Source organism: Perna viridis, unplaced genomic scaffold (genome assembly GCF_037379345.1).
Source record: "Perna viridis isolate PV_CMFRI_1.1 ecotype Kerala unplaced genomic scaffold, ASM3737934v1 SUPER_16.22, whole genome shotgun sequence".
In the NCBI taxonomy this organism is placed as follows: domain Eukaryota; kingdom Metazoa; phylum Mollusca; class Bivalvia; order Mytilida; family Mytilidae; genus Perna; species Perna viridis.
Window position 1 is genome coordinate 41,369 of NW_028288525.1, and position 14,018 is coordinate 55,386.

The window sequence follows — 14,018 nt, forward strand, 5'->3', positions numbered from 1 at the left end:
GAATAAAATGTGTGTTACCGTTAACACTGTAAATACAAAATAAAAAAGTAGCTTACCGTCAATTTACTGGCTACAGTATGTTCGTGCATTTTCAACTAATTTGCCTGTCAGTTAATGCGAGATTATTATAAAAGGCTATTGTAGAACTTCGAAATTGAGAACTTCAAGGCTAAACCACCTGACTGTTCCTGCAAAACCTCTCCATTCAAATATGGTCCTTCTGGTTACATCGATACGGGAGATTTAACCATCATCGAAAACGAATCTCTGCATAATATCCTTTCTAAAGGTCCCAAGTACCGTGAACCACGCTCCATAAGTTGGAATTATAACTTTTAAGTACTTATGGATGCCAACTATGACTATGCAAGGAAATGAATAAAGAGAGAACAAAAAGACATTAATTCTCTGTCAGAGTGGTTAAAGGCCGTGAGGTCTTCAATTTTGAAACGAAAAAAAAAAAGGTTTAAGTATGTCAATGAGTGCCAAGCTACATCAGTTTTCAAAGACCCCGATGTAGCAAAAATAATGTCCATATTTGTTGAATTAAGATGATTGTGGAGACATTTTCCTTGTTCACGGAGAATAAAAATATCAAAATGTCAAAAAGTATTGATAAAAGTTCTCTATTTTGAAGTAATTTAGCTATTTCAACTATTTCGATACCATGATATTTGTCCGTTTTTATTATACATGGTACATTGCGAAAACATTTTCATTGATCTGAGAGTATGAAAATATTGAAATTTCATACTGTATGGGCAACATTTACTCAATTCCTTGTTCCAAGAGAAAAAAATATCCAAATATTGGTATTGGTAAAATACTCTATTTTGAAGTATTTAAGCTATTTCAACTAATGCGGCCCCGTGCAGGTCCGGGTGTTAAAAGAATAGGCTTGCAGCAGCACTGAGCTTGTCGTAAAAGGCGACTAAATAGTGCTCAGAACCCTAGCCGGGGGCTAGGACGCTCTTCCCACAGAGAAACTGGGATGTGTGCCCCAGGTGGTGGAATGGGGTACCCCTGGCGTGTTACATGCTGGGGTTGTCAGGACGGAAAACCTGACCGCAAACCTTAGTGGTGCACCATGTTGGGAAAAATGTCACGTTCCTCGCACGTTAAAGAACCCTACTGTGGTATTCTCCCGGAGTATGAACCATAGGGTTCCGCCACAGGAGGCTAAATTGCCCGACCCTACCCACCTCTCCCTATTTCCAGTGGCAATCAAAATTTGTCGACCCTATTGTCCTTGTGTCCCATCCCTTTTTCATTTAATCATCATTTCATGTTCATTTTATCATCAATTTCATGTTCATCGTCTGAATATAGCTGAAATATTGCTGCTCGGACGTTAAACCCCAACAAACAAACAAACAAACATCAACTAATGCGATACCATCTTATTTGTTTCACTGGTCTGGGAGTATGAAAATATTGAAATTTCACAATGTTGGGGTAAAATATACACAATTTTGAGATAATCAAGTATGTTTGACTTAGTGGTACCAAATCATTGCTCTGAATATGAAAAGAAAGAATTTTGAAGTGAAAAATGTCCATATTTGTTGAATTAAGATCATTGGGAATACATTTTCCTTCTTCAAGGAGAATGAAAGTATCAAAATTTCATAAGGTATTGGTAATTAAGCTATTTCAACAAATGCGATACCATCTAATTTGTTTAAAATACGAAGAAAAGCAGTTTTATTTATTGTAAATTTCGATATACTGTACACGTGTTTCAAGGAGTAACCTCTCGTCAGCAGCATTAAAATCAAATATGTAGGAAGATCATACTCAAAATATTAGTTGTATAGAAGTACTCATAACCAAATATATCGAAAGAGGAAGCCAAATCCATCACCGACAGGTTCTACCATATGCAATGTAAGGAATGAAGTCTCGGTGTTTTACGTATTTTTAAATTTTGGATACTGTAAGATTTTTTAAATAGGGTAGATAAAATGTGATATTATTCGGGGTCATAATAATACTTTAATAAAGTAATTGTTGCTTTTTTCTATGACAAATGTTCATTTTTATTATACATGGTACATTGCAAAAACATTTTCTCTGGTCTGGGAGTATGAAAATATTGAAATTTCATAATGTTGGGGTAAAATATACACAATTTCTAGATAATCAAGTATTTTTGACTTAGTGGTACCAAATATTGCTCTGAATACGAATAGAAAGTACTTTTTTGTTTCCATATTTGTTGAATTAAGATCATTATTAAACACTTTTCCCTTGTTCAAGGAGAAAATAAATATCAATATTTCAAAAATTATTGGTAAAAAATACTATATTTTTAAGTAATTTAGCTATTTCAAATAATGCAATACCATCGTTTTGTCCAAAAAAGAAAATAATGCATTTTTGATCTGAAAAATGTCCATTTGTATTATTATTTGTACATTGCAAAAATATTTTTTTTTTATTTGACTAGAGTATGAAAATATTGAAGTTTCAGAATATTGGGGTACAATTTCCAAACATTTAGTTAATGAAGTTATTATCACCATACAATCATATTGCTTTGAATATGAAATTACTACTTTTTTCTTGGAAAGTTATCCATATTTGTTGATTTAAGATCATGGTAAACACATTTTCCTTGTTCAAGAAGAATAAAAATATCAAATTTCAGAAAGTATTGGTAAAAAATATTTTTGACTGATGCAATACCATCTAATTACTCAGTTTATGAAATAAAAGCAGTTTTGATGTGGAAAATATCCATATTTATCGTACATGGATTATTTGGAACAAATGTTCCTTGTTCCAGAAAAATAAATATATCAAAATTTTATAGCGTATTGTTATGAAATAAATTATATTTTCGAAAAATATAACATTTTGGATTGATGTAATACTTTTTGATTGGTGTAAAGATTAAACCGAATGTGTTTTATCTGTAAATGGTCAATACTGTACGTATACATTGGTTACAGGGAACAGTTTTTGAATCAAAATATTTTGTAGAACCATGCACGTCACAAGTACATTACGTTTAAGAATAGATAAAAATAGTTTTAATCTGACACATGTACAATATTGTTCATTATTTTGAAAATATCTAATTTGATCAGACAGAAATAGTTAGAATAAATATGGAAATATTTATTCTCAAAAGACAAACAAGCCGTTGTAATTCGGGAAACTTTTCAGCGACTATTTCGGAAGTTTACAGTGTTTCATTATATGTACAAAAATTTAATGAATGTTTGAAACAATCATTTCCTAAACGCATTGATTCCTGACAACATATTTCCTTACACTGTAAAAGTAACACTGATTTTGTCATTGAAATCGAAATTAAAACAATATTCCGCTCACGAAGCACGCTAAGACGGGAATGTTACATATTTAAGGTGTAGGGGTAGGGTTAAGGTAAGGGGTTAGGATTAGGCTTTAGAGTTAGGTTAGAGAGGTAATCAAAGGAACTAATATTTAAGCGGAAATCAAAGAAATTATGTCCAGGGACAAAAACCAGACATGGAAACAGACAAATACAAGAAGAACAAAAAGTAACTAAAATAATGAATACAAAGTATTAAAAGTAAATGAGCAACTCGGACTACACTAAAAACTAGAAGCATGGAACAGGTGCACCAATAGGGTAAGCGGTATCTGCTTTTCTAGAACACTTGCCGAGTTGCTCATAGAAAGTCAAGTCCGGGGTAGATGGAAGAGGAAAGGAAAACTATGACACGTTAAACAAATCAGTTTTCATGGTACAGATGGATACACCGTAACGATCCACGAGTTCATGATGACGACCATAAAACTTCTGTAGTGATGACTTCAATTTTGTAGCAGAAGAAGTATGGTCTCGCGTAGTAGGAAAAATAAATACGGATCTGGTATGGTATGTTTTCGAGTGAGGGCTAAAGTTAGGATTAGGGGATAGAGTTAGCGTAAGAGTTAGGTTTTAGGGTTAGGGTTAGGAGTACGTAGCCAAATTAAGTTATTGTCTAACAGGATTTTTGGTAAATATCCTTACTCAGCTAAAGATTAGCGAGTATAGCGTTAACCCTAAACCTAAACCTTAACCATAAACCTAAACCCTAACCCTAACCCCTAACCCTACTCCTAACCTAACCCTAACCCTTACCCTAACCCTAAGGTTTAAGGGAAATATACCAATTACTGAAATGAATACTTCCGTGCGAAACGTGTTTCTTGTGGCTTTCGTGTATCATGTGCTTTGTGTGCGTGTTTCGTTTGCGTGGGATTGGGAACGTTACACATTTCAGGAGGTGTATGTCAAGCATCGATCTGCAGATTGACAGTTGAAGAATTTATAAAGAGCAGGGCATCCACACTAACCAAGAATACATGTAAGATAAGGCAATGGTTATAAAGAAAACTGTTTATCTTTAATGCAAAGACACGTTTATTAACCGCTGTACCCTGTTTTTCCGAATATATTCACATCGCCTCCTGACATCTCCTACCGCATCGCTCTTGATTTTATCATTTTATAAGTTGTATTTAATCCTGAGTTATTGAATGAATATTGGGAATATTGATACGAGTAGAATTTCAGATTACACAAGTTTGTGAGTACAGAAGACGCAACGGCGTTTTTTGTAGTGCAAGGTATTTCTTTCTTGTATTGATATAATACAGTTGAAGACGATTCTAAATACACATTTTCCAATTCTCAAAACAAATACTGTGTTACATATCTTTACTTCAATGCAACTTCTCTGTGAAATAGCAATATGCTGTTATACTCATTATAGCTATTTTGATAAGATTAAGAAAGTATTTCAATATATTGACCTTATACAAAGGGTATCTGATATGTAGGTCATGACCAGTTGAACCGTACGCGCATCTATCCTACACAGTTACCCTCGTTTCCTTCCGGTATGAGCGGTACCGCCATGCATCTTACTGCAGCTGCTAGATGCCTCTCGTCAGGTACATTCCCCAAAAAAACGTTTTGTCCCCTTGAAACACTGTCTTATTAAAGAATAAAAGAATGCAAAAAGGAAGTTTGATTGAGTAATGATATTTTTGTTCCTATAGCTTACTCTCTATCCCGAAAACAAGTTACCGAAGACCTTCTATGCAATCAAAAAACATAAAAACATAAATGATAATGAAATAATGATTCGTTCCATATACCAATTAGAAAGTTGTGTTAACTGTAATGTGCTACAATTGGATGACAACTCTTTTATTCAGTTATCTGTAAATAATTGCAAAGTAATATGGAATATAATTCAAAAATATGAATAATAGCGAGGACAGTTCAAGCTACGACGAAGACAGATAGTTGGACGCAGAACGACAAGAACAAAATTCATTGCAAGTGATATGTCGCGGAGAGAATTCGATTATTTTGATCATCTTTCATACAATTGAATCTATTCTTTTAGATAGGGACTCCAAGCCAGAAAGGCCCATTCATTATAACCTTGACAGGAGATGACAGGGAGAAACAAAACAAGTTCGAAAAAATGGATTGCGTTTTAATTTATTTGAGAAAAATGTCAAAAAAGAAATTCCCTGCCACACAATTTTAAAAGGCAGTAGCAACTATTCTTCGTGAAGAGAAACCTGAAATTGTACAAGTATAAGCCAAAGTCATTAGTCATAAAAAGCCACAGCAAACAAGTATCACGTACTTAAAAGAAGGAGGGTCATAGCACTCTACATGTCTTGAATTGAAGAATGTTTGAATGTTTGTCTATTAAGAAACCCCGTCTGGAAATTACTGAGGTATGTTGTGATAGATGTGAACAGTTCTAACCAGATCAATTTCAGCCAAACAAAAAATGTAAAAATAAGGAAAAACACTTATGATATAAATGATCAATTTACACTAATAACAATTTTGTTGTTGTTATTTTCCTTCCTTTTTTGTTTTTCATTTTCAACTTTTTTCCATTTCTTTACGGTCATTGATTTCTCAAATTAAAAGAGGTGTGTATGCATGCATATGTGCATACATATTACTAAAATCTTCGTAGAATTAAAATATTTGGCTTAGTAATTTTAATGGTGATACTTGTTTGTATGTACGTCTGTCCCACATTACATTTGAAACTCCACCATTAGCAGGTTACAATTGCAACAGTTGATGAACTCGGTGTACAACCATAGACAAGTGTCCAACACATTGTTAGCATTTACATTTTAAGTTACCTGACAAATACACAGCGATGTGCCGACGTCGAGGATTGGTCGTGAGAACGTAATATCCTGAAAAATAACGTTGTGTGAACGTAATTCTATATCATTTATCTTATAACGTTGTGACAACGTAGTATAATTACGTCCACTACACGTAAAAGTGAAACTAATTTACAAAATAACATTTTATTACGTATTTACCATGTAAAAACATTGCCGATTCACAACGTCACTTTTTTTTTCGTTGTGACAATGGAATATGAACGTAATAATTTACTTTTTCAGTTGCATATTGAAAGCATTATCAAATTGGTTTTGGAGTAAGAAATGGCTTGTTAACTTCATTGCAAAAAAATATGTATATATTTTAAAATAAAATTTAAACATGTTTTAAAAATTAAATTAAAAAAAAATAACAATGATTGAATAGTAATATAATTATAATTGACCATTATAAAATGGCTGCATACTAATGATAATTGATAAAAAAAATGATTGCTAAGTAACAGAAAACAGTTTGAGTGGTGCAGAATATTGCTTAAATGTAATAAACTATATTTTTCCACTATTTCAACTCGCCCTGCACATGGTCTTTCCTGTGTCCTGCTCTGTTCAAATTTGAAGATGTAAGCAAATGCTCACCATGGGAACGAGAAGAAAAAAATCAATTTTAGAATAGAATTATTCGATACATTGGAGATACGTAAGTTATACTGTACATATCAATAGAGCATTTTTGATATCACATATTGTGTAAATAATTTGATATTTTTATCATATCGTTGTGATTCATAGAAAAGGGGGTCTCATGTGTAGACAAGTACCATACCACAGACCATGTAATGAAGACAATTTAATGGGGAATTACTGCAGGAAAATGAATTACTTGAATGATGTTTGCCCTTCACTATATTACGGACTGAGATGTCAAAGGAAACTTAAAGTCAAAAGAGAGAAAAAATTGGTAACACTTCAGAGAGTAATCAAGGGACACAAGGTTATAGCGGTTATCAAAAGAATGTAATCCAGGGACAAAGACCAGACATGGAAAACAGACATACACAACAAAGAACATAAAGTAACTAAAATCATACATACAAAGTAACAAACGTGATTAAGCAACTCGGACTCCACTAAAAAACCGGGAGCATGGACCAGGTGCACCGGTAGGGTAACCAAGTTTTAGTACTTGTAATACAATCCAATTACAAAAACGAAAACAATTCAAATAACTGGGGATCTACTCTGGACCTCTGATAAAAGATTTGCCAATGTCACTTTTGAAAACGTTCCCCATTTTATAAACGGCGTTCAACCATAAAATCTATTCTATAATCTTAATAGCATAACGAATTACCAATGTGGCAGTATTTATATCAGGGATTTAAGGAATACCATTATTGCACATTGTCTTTTTTTAACCTTACCACCTGCGTGGAAAGAATTAGTATCAGCAGGAGTTCTTTCTGTTTACAGATATGTATTTAGTTTCATACTGTAGATGTTTGTTTTCTGACATATTAGAATACTTGTTTCTTTGCTATTTTGATGATCAAATTTTCTGCTGTATGCAGTTTGTGAGTCATTATTGTACATTGTATTAATGTGATCCTAAAATGTTCAGATTAAAGGTATTTAATATTTTGCTTGAATATACCGTTGTGTCTTTCTAAATGCTGAGTCAAATACATCTATGGACGAAATGCCCTTTCACCACATTAAATCAGTATATGTAATAAATTAAAGTTTCATAATTTTGTTTTGAGACAACTTTATTACCATCATGACGTCGTATTTACGTGCTTTTGAGTCTACAAAATTACGTTGAGATAATGTATTAATATAAAGTTGCGACAACGTAAAGTTTTACGTTGTGACAACATCCTTCCAACTCGGATTGTTTGCTGAAAATGACCAAAGCTGAGAAATAACTACGTACGTTTTTTGTTAAACAAATTTAAGAATGTTATGAGTAATAGTCCATTTTGACCTGATCAAAAAGTTAAAGCATATTACAGTGTCCTTTTTGGCCACCAGGGCGTCTGCATTTCGCATCTGCAAATCCTCCTTAACTGATTTTTTTCACATATTCCTTTACAGGGACCTTCCACAACAGTTTATAAATAAACGTGAATTCAAATATTTTGGGTGGAAAATCGCTCATGAATAACAACAGTGACTTTCAAATGCTCTCTAAATATCAATATTTGGATTCAGCATGTTCTTTCCAATAAAAATAATTCATTCAACTCTAAGTTTGGAATTTTGACAGAAAAAATCACTTACAATGGAAAAACAAACATATTGTTTACTTTTTTAGCGTAAAATTGTTCCTTTTCATGCTGAATTCAACAACCGTATTAAAATTCAAGGTTCTGGTCACTTATATCTCTGAGATATCACAATGTCCCATATTTTGACTTCCCCATTTTTGGCCTTTTTTCATTTAAAAACCAGACAACATATTTTATTATGCTAAATGCATGTATCAGAGAAAGATTGATTGATTGATTGATTGATTGATTGATTGTTGGGGTTTTACGTCCAAGCAGCAATTTCTCAGCTATATTCAGACGATGATCATGAAATGGATGATAAAATGAACATGAAATAAAAAAAATGGGATGGGACACAAGGATAATAGGGTCGACAAATTTTGATTGCCACTAGAAAAAGAGAGGGATGGGTAAGTTCGGGCAATTTAGCCTCCTGTGGCGGAGCGCAAATGTTTCTACTCCTATCGAATACCACAGCATGGTTCTTTAACGTGCGAGGAACGTGGCATCTTTCCCAGCAAGGTGCACCACTTTGGTTTGCGGTCAGGTTTTCCGAGTTATAGTCTGACAACCCTAGCATGTAACACGCCAGGAGTACTCCATTCCACCACCTGGGGCACACATCCCAATTGCTCTGTGAGCAGAGCGCCTAGCCCCCGGCTAGGTTTCTGAGCACTTTTTAGTCGCCTTTTACGACAAGATTAGCGCTGCTGCAGCCTATTCATTTAACACCCGGACCTGCACGGGGCATCAGAGAAAGAAAAAAAATATATATATATAAAATCTAACATATCTTTTATTTGAGGACATTTTCACATTTCATCGACCCCAGTTGCTACTGAGTTGAAGAGTAGCAGAAACCCCATACCTTAACCATATTCCTTACATACAGATTTATTTTAACCAGTAAATTTTCCTCAGATATCTACTTATCTTCAGACTTATTCTTATCCTATGACTTGAAGTCTGATATTGATTGATATAATGCACTTATCCCGCCTTATACCTGTTTTCTTCATACATATATTTGTTCAATCCTATTTAAAAGAATAGATCAAATTGCATGAAAGATGATCAAGATAATCGAATTGTCTCCGCGACATATCACTTGCAAACGATGAATTTTGTTCTTGTCGTTCTACATCCAACAACCTGGCTTCGTCGTAGCTTGAACTGTCCTCGCTATTATTCATATTTTTGAATTATATTCCATATTACTTTGCAATTATTGAAAGATAAAGATTAAAAGAGTTGTCATTCGATTGGAGCACATTACAGTTAACACAACTTTCTAAACACATTGCTGAAAATATTGTTTTATATTCGTTCAGATGTAGATCAAACTAGCCATGTTTACAAATAACGACTGTCATATTTATTTGTTAAATTAAAAAAAAAAATATAGTACATCTAATTCGTTCGATCACACTTACGAATTATAAAGTGTATTTTATTACCATTTGATTCAGCAAAATATGTCTTTGGGAAACTGATAAGTGCAAAAACTTTTTAAAGCAAATCAATTTTGAATATTCAATTTTTTGAAAGATGACAATATTGTTTTGGAATTTTATGCTTCATAGGTTCTTTTTTTTTACTGAAAAGTGACACAAATCGTGTAAATGAATACATGCATAATTAACACATCTTTAATTATTTATGTTTTATTTTTCTATGCATTGGGTGATTTCAAAATTTGTATAATGAAATATTCGACCTTGAATGAAACGTTATTTCAACTTTATATAGCTTTGTTACTTTTTTGCTGTACTTACACATTGAGCAAGAACTGCAATAACTCACAAAGGGTCGCTATCTTGATTCCGTCGACTTCTAACAATTTAAAAACTGTCTTTATGAAGGAATTTTCACTAGTTAGGACCTCCCTTTTTTCTTTTTTTCAGACGCTCGATAAGTGTTTTATTTACAAAATATACATCGGTATTGACAACATCGACATGTTAGTTTCCTTTTCAAAACGAATACAGACATTATCAAAACAAATTCGAATCGTTGTTGTAAAGGGAGGTACATTTACTAAAACAATAAATTCACTAGCCGACAGAGCCTATAAGGAGAATAATATATATTTTGTTCGAATCAACGATGACACATTCTTTTCTGCAGGAAACTGGACAGCCATCGGTATAAACGCTTTATCGAACCTACAACCAAAGCATGTTGGTGTCGTCGGTCCAAGATGTAACCAGGGTAACACCGGAATTTTAACACATGACATGGTGCACAAAACGCATTTAGATATATTTGGATTCTATTATCCACCCGAATTTGAAAATTGGTGGGCAGATGATTGGATAACTAAAGTGTACCGCCCCAATAATTCAAGAAGTCTAAAAGATTGGACGGTTATTCATAAAATGAACCACGGAACCCGCTATATAGTAAATAAATATACCTCTAAGCGGATTAAAAACATCTATTTAGATAAAACCATTCTCAATAAATTCATTGACAAAACAACACATATATAGCGGTAAATACCCAGAAGAAAAAAAATGCTGATTTCAGACAGCAACCAAAACACTCAAACTTTGCCCATACTAAATTAAAATGGAGTCATCAATTGACAGAAGAGATAATTGCGGTATAATTATTCTAACGGACGGTCTGTTCGACTGTGATTCCATTATACCATCCACTCGTGGAAACTTTTCAGGCACTTCCCAACTATTCCTTGAGTAACAAGCCTTATCCGCGGTCTTTGATGTCCACAGACAATTTAACAGTAATGGCCGGGCACTGTGGTTGTTTATGTTTGTTAGTGCTTTCTTTGGTCGGAGTGTTACATCTTGTTTCATCAATCAAACATCTATGTACTCTCACAATTTTGTTGGTATATGGAACGAATCATTATTTCATTATCATTGGTTTTATGATTGCGTAGAACGTCTTAGGTAACTTGTTTTCGGGATAGAGAGTAAGCTAAAAGTACATGGGAACAAAAATATCATTACTCAATCAAACTTTCTTTTTGCATTCTTTTATTCTTTAATAAGACAGTGTTTCAAGGGGACAAAACGTTTTTTTTGGGGAATGTACCTGACGAGAGGCATCTAGCAGCTGCAGTGAGATGCATGCCGGTACCACTCACACCGGAAGAGACCGAGGGTAACTGTGCAGGATCGATGCGCATACGGTTCAACTGCTCATGACCTACATACCAGATACCCTTTGTATAAGGTCAATATATTGAAATACTGTCTCAATCTTATCAAAATAGCTACAATGAGTATAGCAGCATATTGCTATTTCACAGAGAAGTTGCATTGAAGTGAAGATATGTAACACAGTATTTGTTTTGAGAATTTGAAAATGTGTATTTAGAATCGTCTTCAACTATTATTATATCAATACAAGAAAGAAATACCTTGCTTGCACTACAAAAAAGGCCGTTGCGTCTTCTGTACTCACAAACTTGCGTAATCTGAAATTCTACTCGTATCAATATTCCCAATATTCATTCAATAACCCAATATTAAATACAACTTTCAAAATGATAAAATCAAGAGCGATGCGGTAGGAGATGTCAGGAGGCAATGTGAATATATTCGGAAAAACAGGATACTGCGGTTAATAAACAAGTCTTTGCATTAAAGATAAATAGTTATAGTTTCCTTTATAACCATTGCCTTACCTTGCATGTATTCTTGGTTAGTGTGGATGCCCTGTTCTTTATAAATTCTTCAACTGTCAATCTGCAGATCGATGCTTGACATACACCTCCTGAAATGTGTTACATTCCCAATCCCACGCACACGAAGCACAAATTGCACGAAATACGTTACACGAATGATCCGCCGGAAGTATTCATTTCAGTAATTGGTATATTTCGGAATCTAACAAGCAAAACGAAACTAATAATAGATTATGGTATACTGTGTACGTGTGTTCGTCGTATTTTGTTGATTGCTAACATCTTGCACATAATTTAACATTAATGTGTATCATGCTTTAAAAAAAAACATTCGATATATACAATTTTTAAATGTCTGTATATGTTTTGATATAAAATCGCGTTCTTTTTCGTGATACATCATACATTCATTGCGAAAACATTGTCATTCGTCTTGGAGTATGAAAATATTGATTTTTTTTTATAATTGAAGAAAAATTCTAAAACAATTTAGTTGTAATTTTTGTTACGTACAATGATATTACTTTGAATATGAAATGAATAAAACTATTTTTTATGTAAAAAAAATGTCCATATTTGTTCTGTTTGGATCATTGTGATAAAAATACTATATTTTGAAGTAGTTAAGCTATTTTAATTAATGCGATACCTTCTAATTTGTATAAAAAAATTTTGCATTGTTGATATGAAAAGTTGTCCATTTTTACTATAAATAGTATATTGGGAAAACATTTTCACTGGTCTGGGAGTATGAAAATATTAAAAATTACTCAAATTGGGATAAAATATTCTCAATTCTTAGATAATAAAGTGCGATACCATCTAGTTGCTTTGAATATGAGAAAAAAGTAATTTTTATGTGAAAAATGTCCATATTTCCTATATATGGATAATTGAGAACACATTTTCTTTGTTCAAAGGAATAAAAATACCAAAATGTCATAAAGTTTTGGTAAAAAGTACTCTATTCTGAAATAATTTAGCTATTTTAACAAATTTGATATCATCATATTTGTCTAAAATATAAAAAAAAATAATATTGCATTGTTGATATGAAAAATGTCCATTTTTATAATACATTGTACATTGCAAAAACGTTTTCACTGGTCTCGAGTATGAAAATATTGGAATTCATCAAATTGGGGTAAAATATACTAAATATTCATATAATAGAGTGTTTTTCACTTATTCGATACTGGCTAATTGCTTGGAATACGAAAAAAAAAGTAATTTGTATTTGAAAAAAATGTCCAAATATGTTATTTATGGATCAGTTGGAACACATTTTCCTTTTTCCAGGAGAGTAAATTTCATAACGTATTGGCAAAAGTACTCTATTTTGAAATAATTTAGCTATTTTAGGTAATGCGATTTTATCTTATTTGTCTAACGAACGAAAATATTGCATTGTTGATTTGAAAAATGTCCAGTGGTACATTGCGATACTATTTTGCAAAATATATATCTAGTCAATTTTTATTCTCAAACGACAAACAAAAAGCCATATGGTCGGGAAACTTTTCTGCGACCATTTCGGAAGACCCTTCACATTTTGGCAGTATTCCATTATATGTACCAATAATATACGAATGTTTGAAACGAATTATTTCCTACATGTATTATTTCCTGAATTTATTTTTTCATTGTGAAAGGAACACTGATGTTGGCATAGAAAATGAAATTAAAACGGTATTCCGTAAGATTGATCTACCATAGGAATTATTTTTACCGTTAAATCAGAATTTAGAACCGTTTTACGAAAAACGTTGCAAGATACACAAAGAACAAAGCTTGAAGTGGGCACACGAAAGACACACGCACTTGAATCACACGCTGCACGCTACACGATCTCACGAAACACGCACACGAAGCACGCTAAAATGGGAATTTTATACGTTTCAGGAGGTGTAATTACAAAAGATATCTCGGCATATCGT